We start from the raw sequence: 10132 nt of genomic DNA, 5'->3' as shown, positions 1-10132 counted from the left end.
GGTCTCACCCTCCCATTTTAGTTCTTACAAAGAGATTCAGGTTGGTCGAAGACGAAAGAAAAATGCTGGAGGTATCACAATCACCGAGCAAGTGAGAACAAGTCATGAGAAAAACAAGCAAAGGGAAACACCACTTGCATCCAAAAACAATGTATTCAAATTTAAAGAAGATAACAAGTGGCTCCAAAGGCAAATGTTGTTAGGTTTACGAAACGATAACGATTTCAAGAACAGTCTATTCTCTCTATTCCTTGTTGTGGATGTATATGTCCTTTGTAGTGTATCTAATACTTCAAAATTTTAACAGTGACACAAGCTTGACTCCATCCGGTTTACAAAGAACGAAAATAAAACCACAAGCAGAGAGTCATATGAATTTCAATGGACAATCTCTCCATTTCTTGAAAAACTCTTGCAATCCTACCTTTTAATGGACAAAGATTCTGACAATGAAGAGGCCAGGCCCTCAAGGTTGAGATTTACAATAAAACTGGCAAAAACAACACACTGCCAATGCATGCTTCCTTATCAAAAGAAAGCTCATAACAATGTAAGTTGAAACAAGGAGTCCGCAGGCATACAATGGCATTGCCTTTCAATTGGAGAAAGAGAGCCAGAGGCAGTTAGTTCTGAGAGAGAGAGAGAGAGAGAGAGAGAGAGAGAGAGAGAGAGCACATCTTACTACCCACAACCACCTGGCTCCTATGGAAAAAGTAACACCCGTTGTACACGGGCACAAAAAACCTCGACATTGGGCTTGCTTGAGGTTTGAAATGAGCTGCTAGTCTGTGGGGCTGCAGAAACTTCATTGCTTATGACAGGGTGTGGCGTTGAGGAGGAGGGATGTAAACACCAGCTCTTCGTCGACATCGGAGCTGCTACTTCTCTTGAGACTATATAGCTGCCTCCATAGCTGCTCCAGGCTGACAGACTCATAGATGGGGCTCTACTCCAGACTGTATGTAACAAAAGGGGCACCATCCGGCATCACTCATATCGTAATCCCTTTGCCACTTCAAAAAAGTGCTCAACATTCTCCTCAGGAGTTCCAACCAGCACACCATGGCCGAGATTCAAAATGTGCTTGTGCTGCCCAGCTTTTGCAACAGTGTCATGAATTCGCTTCGTGATGAAATCCTTCGAACCAAATAAAACCCCTGGATCAACATTACCTTGAACAGCTACATCAGCTCCAAGTCTTTTCCTGGCCTCTGCCATATCAACTGACCAATCCACACTAATCACATCCGCACCGGCTTGGGCCATCCTCTCAAGAAGGCCACCACTACCACTTGCATACAAGATGATCGGAAGGTTGGGATGAGTGCGTTTCACATCACTAATTATTTGCTTCAAATAGGGAAGACTGAACTCCTCAAAATCCACTGGGCTCAATTGTGTCGCCCAGGAATCAAAGATCTGAACTACCTGAGCTCCATGATCTGCCTGGTATCTAATGTACCCTGCGATAGACACTGCAAGTTTTTGGAGCAGAGAGTGTAGAACCTGAAAAATGAAAAATCACCTGCTTAGGCAGAAAGAACAAGGTACAATTTTCTTACTGCAAATCAAAAGCAATGCACTACCTCTGGAGTCCCAAATGCCAAGTGCTTTATGTTTGAATAATTTTGGAGGAGGCACCCTCCACAATGTAGGATGCTAATGTAAATGGAGCACCGACAAATCCGAGAATGGCAGCTGCACTACCAACCTGTCAATTTTGATGCATTAACATCAGTTTCAGCTTTATTGATAGGCCAGTGTCAAAACTCAGCACCCCTCTTCCCCCACACAGTCATTCAACCTAATAACTTACCTCTGCCTTCAAGGCCCTCAATGTCTCTCCCACGTAAGGAACGGCCTCTTCAGGGACAAGATCCCTCACTTGAGAAACATCGGCGGCAGTCCGAATTGGGTTGTGGATGATGGGGCCCTTACCTTTAACAATATCAAAAGGTATGTTCATTCCAGTAAGGGGAGTCAAGATATCAGAAAATAAAATCACCTGCAGTAACCATATGTGTGATCAAATTGAGGATCCACAACTAAGATGAAAAATCTCTGCTTATTATAAGTATTACTAAATTTTGCCACTGATACCACTTGGTCGTGGATATATTTCCATTCTAGTATGTTGAACTCACTCCATCAGGCTGAAACTTCTTCCACGGTTGGAGTGAAATTTCGTTAGAAAGTTCAACATTTTCAGATCTTTCCCGGAATGAAGGATGTTTCTCACACAAATCTCGATAGACCTGAAAGCCAAGAGGTAGGACGTTCAGTGCTTACAAGCTAATTTGATGTGATATAAGCAAAGGCTTCCACTCACCTTCATATATCTTCCTGCTTGCCGCATTAACCACACCGGGGGCCTTTCCACCTTCTCTCCTCTTACAGCCCTCAACAAGAGGGGTTCTATAGTTTGAGATGCCACAGCTTTCTCAGCAGATTCTGAAAAATTGACCCACAACTCAGCAATCCCATTAGACACTTACCAATGGCCTATAATTTTGACCGAAACATAGTCGTTAACCAAAATGCTTCACAACTCAGCAAACAGAACCACACTAAAAAGCAAAGAAACACTCTCTTGCAGTTCTTACCTGGATACCATAGCACTCATTATTGGTGGAACATTTCATATAGAGACTACAGAACATTACTCCTGCTTAATCGAAGAAATTTTCTTTACGATAATCCTCCCACAATATTATACTTCCTTGTATTATCTCTCTCTCAAACATTTTGCATGAAATCCTCTTTACATGAATGCCACCCTTTTTTGCACAAAAATAGGTCCTTCCATTAGTTAAAAGTCGCTCAATAGACTACATCAACCAATACCATGAACGGACATGTAAAGAGGGGAGACACTCCATAGTCAGAATCAGAATATACAATGACAACAACACAAAATGGGAGGGCAAATAGCCAAATAGTGGATTGTACTATCAATGAAGGCTGTGCTCCACCCTAAAGAAAGGTCCTGCTGTTGCTAAATTAGCTTTATCTGAAAGAAAAATAGTTTTAAATGATTTTTGGGAACTAACTGGATCCATAAGTGAGAGGGTTTTCTTGCTTGAGACATCCAAGTACAGATATTCTCATGAATGACAAGAGCACTATGAACGGGAATATCTGTTAGGCCACCAAGAACATGTACTTCCAATGTGTCACATCGGATGGGAGACAGAGAGCATTGAGAAGAAGTATTCAGCCATCCAAAACGGACATCTTTGATGCGTCACGGAATGGGTGGCATAGAGCATCGCGAAGTTGTTCCGTAAGTTCGGTGAGTAAGGACTAAGCGACGGGTATTCTTGATGCGTCACATGGTGGGTGACGGGGGCATCTGACAAGGAATATTCTATATCATGCGAGATTCCAAACTGAGTTCGTGTTGTGCACAAGAGGTGAACTGAGTTAGAGTTGTGCACAAGATATGAGACAAGCACTTCAATGAAGATGGGTTCTGAGTAAGCTTTGAGGAAATGCAGTTGCTGTTTGAAAAAGAATATTGCTTTTCAGGAAAGCAGATGCTTTACCTGAGTCTATGTTGGCATTGCATCTATGTATGAGACTACATCGGAACATCCAAGGACGCCTGTGTTGTAATTTTGTGAGCATAATTTTTCAGCTTATAAGTTTTTGGCAAGTTCATACCATTTTTAATAGTGTTCGGCCGTCCACTTAATAAGTGGGCAGCCACTGGCCAAACTTATGGCCAAAAAGCTGGGCGCTCCCTTCTCCTGCTATTTTCAACCTCCCCCTCTATCTTTTTTGCAAGAAAAACAAAGCACTAGCTCTCTCTCTCTCTCTCTCTCTCTCTTCTCTCTCTCTCTCTCTCTCTCAGATATGCTAGACTGGCCCTTGAGTCTTCCAGACAGTTAGCTCTACAGGGGGACACTTCATGCTGGTATGCACAGATGACTTCATGGTTTCAGACGCATGGCTTCACCATGGACAGGTTGCCCCCTTTCCAGTATTCTCTTCAGGCACCCTCGCTGTCTCTTACACGGGTGGAGATCACTAGACTCATTCGTCAGGACCTGATCCAGCTCGACACCAGGAGGACATGGATAGAGCCGCCTCAGGAGTTGAGCACGAAGATGGCTTTCTATAGAGAGCATCTTCTCCACCTCACAGGAGATGGGTTTGTGATTCGACCCAGCTACATGGACACACATATGTCTCATGGTTTGCGTTGTGCCATTGGTCAGATACGCACATCCTCACATCAGCTCGAGATTGAGACTGGTAGATTCAGAGGGATACCAGCAGACAGCAGGATATGCCGATTATGCCAGAGAGAGCCAGAGACAGAGTTGCACTACATATGTCATTGCACAGTGTTCTATGAGATACGGGGGCGTTTCCACTGCTTAATAAGAGAGGGTTTTGGTCCTCTATCTAGGGTCATGAGTTATGAGGATCAGAGATGTCTTGGACTATATCTACTTGAGTTACACAGGTGTAGAGACACTTTACTGGGGAGAGCTAGAGAGAGGCAGTCCCAGAGACACATTACAGATTTCTTTTCACTAGATATGGGACAGCCAGAGGAGCAGCCACCACTGCAGAGCTCGTCCCACACTCATTCGACCACTACTGGCACTCTCATCGACCGAGCATTGGAGCTACAGAGATACAGACGACCGCGACTGAGGAGAGGAGCTACACAGCATCGACGGAGACTACAACAGAAGATTCGAGCCATACTCTCTCGACATCCAGAGTGCAGATGAGGATGGATCCTCACCATTTCTTCCATCTTTGTTTCACACACTGTTACATCCAGTTTACCGGGTACCTATTGTATCAGCTGCTACACCCACGTAGTTTTAGATTGTAGTAGTAGTAGTAGTATTTTGTTCCACTTCTAGTTCTTTTCTAGTTCTTTTGTACCCAGACATGGTATTAGATTCACTATTTTGTAACTGATTGGTCTCATAGGTCATTTTGGCCTTTTGAAGACGTTAATATAACATTTCATTTCATTTCATTTGTGTGTGTGTGTGTGTGTGTGTGTGTGTGTGTGTGTGTGTGTGTAAGGTGCAGCGGAAGAGAATGTTGAACTTTGCTCTAGATGAGTGCTCCGAACTGTGCTCAAGGTTCCTTTTACTTAGCGAAGGGAGAGCCTTCCGTTCTTTAATGAGAGAGTGCAATAGACACAAACAAAGTAAATGGACACTGTGCATGAAGGTGCATGAGACTAAGAGATAGAGAGAGAAGAGAATACGACACCAGAGATGTTGTCAAACCCTCCTCCAAGGGCCCCACTCTCTATGGCGAGAGCGGTCTACTTATGATTGCACAAATCTCTACGATGCTTGGACTTGCCGACGATGAGGACGACGACGAGACGGGCTGAAATTTGAGAACGCTAAGGGGCTGAAATCTGCAAATCTTTATCTACTGAATTCTGACTCTATGTCGGTGACGATGTCGATTACACGATGCGACGACGACGCGCTGAAAACGCAGATGCTGAAATCTGCGTTTTCCGGGCTGAATTTGCAAACTTCGCGGGATCTGACCGTGCGGCGAGGATCTGCTACAGGAAGGTGAGATCTGCGAGGTTCGGGGGTTCTACTGCAGGATCTGACTGCTGAAAACTGAAAACGCTGGTGCTACTGTGGATTCCGTCGCGAAGGAACTGCAAAACGCTAGGTCGCTTGCTGCTCCAAAAACACTAGGGCTGAATTCTGCTAGCGCTAGGGCTGATCTGCTGTTGTGGGGGAATCTGCTAACGCTAGGGCTGATCTGCTGTCTACTGTCGCCGTGAATCTGCAAATGCAAAAACGTTGGCTGATCTGATGCAAAAACGCTAGGCCTTCTGCAATGCTGAAAACGCTAGAGTTGTCGCGGGGGTCAGTCTTGCTGAGAAGTTCCCTGTTGAGCAAGGTGCTCCTGCTACCTCTTCTGCCAGAAAGTGCTGGCGCTAGGTTTGCTTATATACAAACTTAGCAAAATTGCCATACCTACTTCCCAACAAAAATTACTTAAAAATAATAAGTGAAAAATGTCAAAAATAGGAAAAATAGGTCTATGCACTGTAAAAATGCTCCTGATGGGTTTTGATGGAAATCTGATGATCATGATGTGTGCAACCAAAGGATATGCATCTAATCTAAGTGTCTGGACATGCACGGTCTGCGAACAGACTCACAAAAGTGTCAGATCACTTCCTATCCTAGACTGACTTGACTGAACTGAACCCTGGTCATGCTGTAGTTTGTCCACAGACACATAGGTTTGGATGTGTCATGTGACACTCTCTCTCTCTCTCTCTCAAAGATGAGAAAATTGGACGACAAGATCAAAGGCAACAAGAAGATCGCCGATGCCTCCATCACCAACATCATCAACAGGCTTGTGAAGCTCGAGAAAGAAACGGAGAGCCTCGCCAAGGAGAAGGAAGCATGGAAGAAGGAGAAGGAGAAGTGGGGGGAGGAGAGAGAGAGAGAGAGAGAGAAGGAGAAGGCTGAATGGAAGAAAGAAAAGGAAGAGTTGAAGGAAAAAATCGAACTCCTCCGAGCCTCTATCGCAGCGGAAGCCAAGGAAGCCTTCAAAGCGATCACCAAAGCCCTCATCGCAAGCATCGAAGACAAGTTGGAGGCCACCAAGGAGGGATGGGTCGAAGTAGTCGAGAAGAATATCAAAAAAGAAGCAAGGGAGGAAGCCAAAAGGATGGGGCACTCATCATACACACAATCATTGAGGAAAAGAAGATGCAACAAGCCTGCCATCTCAACGTGCAAGTGATTGGCATCAAAAAAGAGGAGGGATCCACACCCAAGAGCGATGGGAAAGCCCCATGCATGAAACTAGGGTACAAGGAAGAAGAGGAGCTACCCTTCTCCAAAGCTTGAAGAGCCAGCAAAGACTTGCTATAAAGAGCTCTCATCCTCCAATTCACCTCCAAGGAGTCCCGAACCTCCTTCATCCAAAAGAGGGTCTTTGAGGGCTCTCCTATCTACCTTGACGACGACCTCATGAAGATGCAACAAGACCACCGCCGTACAAGCATGCCTAGAGTCAAAAAAGCTTGCAAAGAAGGAAAGAATGCAGTATATCGAGATGGTAGGGTCGTCATCGATGGCAAGACCATTCATTGCATAGACTCACGGCTTGTGGAACACATGAGGAGATTCACATTGCGGTTTGGAATTGCAACACGGATCTACGGACACATCCACAGAGACTTGAGGAGATGATGGGACCTCATCCTGACAGAGACACATGAGAGCCCATAGCGAAGTCTACCGAGGATTCATGGCTTTCAGTGGGAGTCTTCACATCGAGGGAGCATTCCCCAGCACACTACACGAGGGTCGAGAGGGATGGCTATACTTTTCAATTAGGGACTCCAAAGCAGGATACAGATTGCGGCACGGGACCCACAGGCCCCTTACCTTTGGATCCGCTTTGAGCTATCACGTGACAGGATCATCTATATTGTCCTTTGCTACTTCGCCCCCTCACATAAGATGGTCTTGAATGAATGGCCTTCTAGGTGATGTCCTCCAAGACTACTTTTGAGAGAGGCTCCCGGAGTGATGTGGAAATGTCCAAAAGACAAGGATGGTGATTATACATCTACTCGCAACCAATGGACTACCTCTTGGATCAACGATTCCCTTGTTGGTTACTGGCAACCTTTGCTACCCTAACTCAGATCATATGAGCCAAACTGCAAACTGGATGGATGCTTGTAGAGCGAATGGCTGGTTATGCAAACGCCAATGCCCACAAAGGTTACCAGCCAACCTATGCTGCCCCTACGTGGGAAGATTGGCGAGAGCAACACCAAATGGGAGATGAAGATGAATATGTCCTTTAAAATGCCCTTGAACCATGGCAAGTCCTCCGTATGATGTCTCATGAAACCCCAAGTAGCTCCTCAAAGAGAGGCTCCTCTTGGAGCTTCGACTAGATTGTCATATGATAGACGCTCTAGATCAATCCTCGTCTCTGCAACAGATGTGGCTGCGAATGTAGGCTCACGATGCTTGAGAACTCCCACGGTGTCTCCCTCGAATTGGAACCCTTTGGCTCAAGATTGATGGCTACCAATTGCTAAGAAGATGTACATGGTGTGGACCCAATGTGCTGCCAAAGATGCATACGCATCAATGACGTGCAATGCGTCTTCTGGAATGATTGACTTCTTCAAGTAGATGGGAGAGATGGCTGTGCAAACAATGCCAAGACTCCAAAGCCAATAGCCTAATCTGGATGGCGCCTTCCTTTATCATGACAGGCCGCTAACAAATCCTAATACTCGCAATCAATATCTTCATGTTTCCAGTGCATGTCTTCACTGATGCAATCTATCATGTCGAAAAAGTTATGACTGCAAATATCCATGCTAGGATTTGTTCATGTCGAGGTGGTCGAGCGCGCACACCAAGTCACAACTGTAACCCCTAATATACAGTTTGTATTTTCTAGAATCTACGCTCAAGACGCACGGTCCTATGCACAATGGCAAGTCCTATAGTTCCTTGGGTGAGAGAAGCATCCTTGGGCGAAACGCTACAACATAAACTCAAACACTAGAGAAGGGAAAAACAAAACCGGAGATTAGCGGATTAGTACAAAATCACAAAGCTTTGATACCAATGTAAGGTGCAGCGGAATTGAAATGGTGATAAGATCTAGACTTCACACTTCTTCCTTGCGTTAATGATTGTTACTCAGTATGATGAATATGATTTCTTTTATTTCCTTATATAGAGAGAATGAGAGAGAGGTAGAGATGTGGAGAGAGAGAGAGAGAGAGAGAGTCTCACGAGGCTGAGTTTCACCTGCAACAGTGAAGGGCAGGTTGCCACAAGATGGTCCGGCAAGTCGGCACTAAAATCCGAGCAATAAAAGTATGTCTAGGCTCAATTCAAAGTCATTTAGGCCCCTTGTGACACTTATAAGTTGGTGGGTACTAGAAAATTAACTCAAAAGAGGCAAAGTGGACACATAGCGGCACCTGTTCGAATTTCCAAACTTGCATGAAGAGGGGGCGGACGCCCAAATTGAGAGAGGAGGCTGATTTTGCACATAAGTGAACTCCAGTGTGTGTGAGTAGTGGGTGCAAGTGATCATAGCGTTAATGGAAAGCTTGCATTTTCCCTTGTCTTATGTAGCACGATGATTCTGCTCTCGTGCATCTCTCTCCCCCTTTGAACACAGAAACGTGATGCCCTGCTCGAGGGCTTTTCATCTGTATGTACAGTTGTGTGGGTTCATGCGCGTTTGCCGAGGCGAGAGCCTCTTGCACAGGTACTAGATTAGGTAATTGCTAATCTCCCGCAAGTACAGGTGAATTTGGAGAGATTTCTCGCGAGAAATCTCGTCCATTCAAAGGGGAAGTAGCGTACACGTGCAGGAGCTCGAGGGCTTGCAATGGATGCGACCGGCACACGAAACGGAGCCCAAAACAGTAAATTACAGCTTGCTGTGTAACTTTGCAGGTTTAGGGTTTTGACCTTTATTGATCCCTAATACCCCCAAGAGCTTCGCAGAAGCTAGGGGATCATTGTACACGTGTTCTGGTGCATTTTCAGGGCAGAAAACAGAGAATTCAGCATGCTACAGATTCTTGCTAGGTTTGGGAAAGTGTTCGAATGCACCAGGAAAGTCACCCTTTGCACGGGGATTTTGTTTGTGAAGCCTCCTACTACGGTTATGCTGCCGAAATCGGGCTAGAGTAAGTCATTTTCAGCCCAGTAAAAGCGGGACAGCTCGTAGGAATTTGCAGGTTTTCTCCTAAGCTCAATAAGAATAAAGAAATACCGAAAGGGGCCCCAGTCTTTGGGGCCTACAGGGTGTCGCTGTCTGCTTGGAAGCACTCTAGCTGCCAAGCCATGCTTTGTTTGAAGTGTTGATTCCAGTCACACATTTATTCATGAAGTTTCTCTGTGTCGTAAAGTTTAAGTAAAGTTTATCAAGTAAAGATTCGGGTGAAAGCTTAAGTCTACCGCGGGCAGGTTTCATGGTTCCGTTGCCGAGACAAAATCACTTTTTCCTTAAAGAGTGAGCCTTGGTTGGTTTGCGGCAAAGACACACAGCACAGGAACTTGGAATTACACTATTCCTCATCCAGCGTTCGAGCGTGGCGAGAGTTCACGACCAT

General features: G+C 45.3%; 1 pseudogene across 1 annotated transcript in view; it reads right to left on the bottom strand.

Annotated features, from left to right (window-relative positions):
• Positions 1–372: 372 nt before the first annotated feature.
• Positions 373–10132, bottom strand: part of LOC147416439 (uroporphyrinogen decarboxylase-like) — a 32120-nt pseudogene continuing 22360 nt past the window's right edge. The window contains exons 2-6 of the transcript XR_015187514.1: positions 2330–2451; positions 2145–2255; positions 1817–2005; positions 1587–1711; positions 373–1506 (exon numbers count right to left, since the gene is read on the bottom strand). The product of XR_015187514.1 is annotated as a uroporphyrinogen decarboxylase-like (transcript). The remainder of the gene's footprint in view (positions 1507–1586; positions 1712–1816; positions 2006–2144; positions 2256–2329; positions 2452–10132) is intronic.

This window comes from Adiantum capillus-veneris, unplaced genomic scaffold (genome assembly GCF_014529385.1).
Source record: "Adiantum capillus-veneris isolate H3 unplaced genomic scaffold, ASM1452938v2 Hic_scaffold_974, whole genome shotgun sequence".
Classification (NCBI taxonomy): domain Eukaryota; kingdom Viridiplantae; phylum Streptophyta; class Polypodiopsida; order Polypodiales; family Pteridaceae; genus Adiantum; species Adiantum capillus-veneris.
Note: the sequence above shows the minus strand (reverse complement) of the source record. Positions and strands in the feature narration are given on the sequence as shown.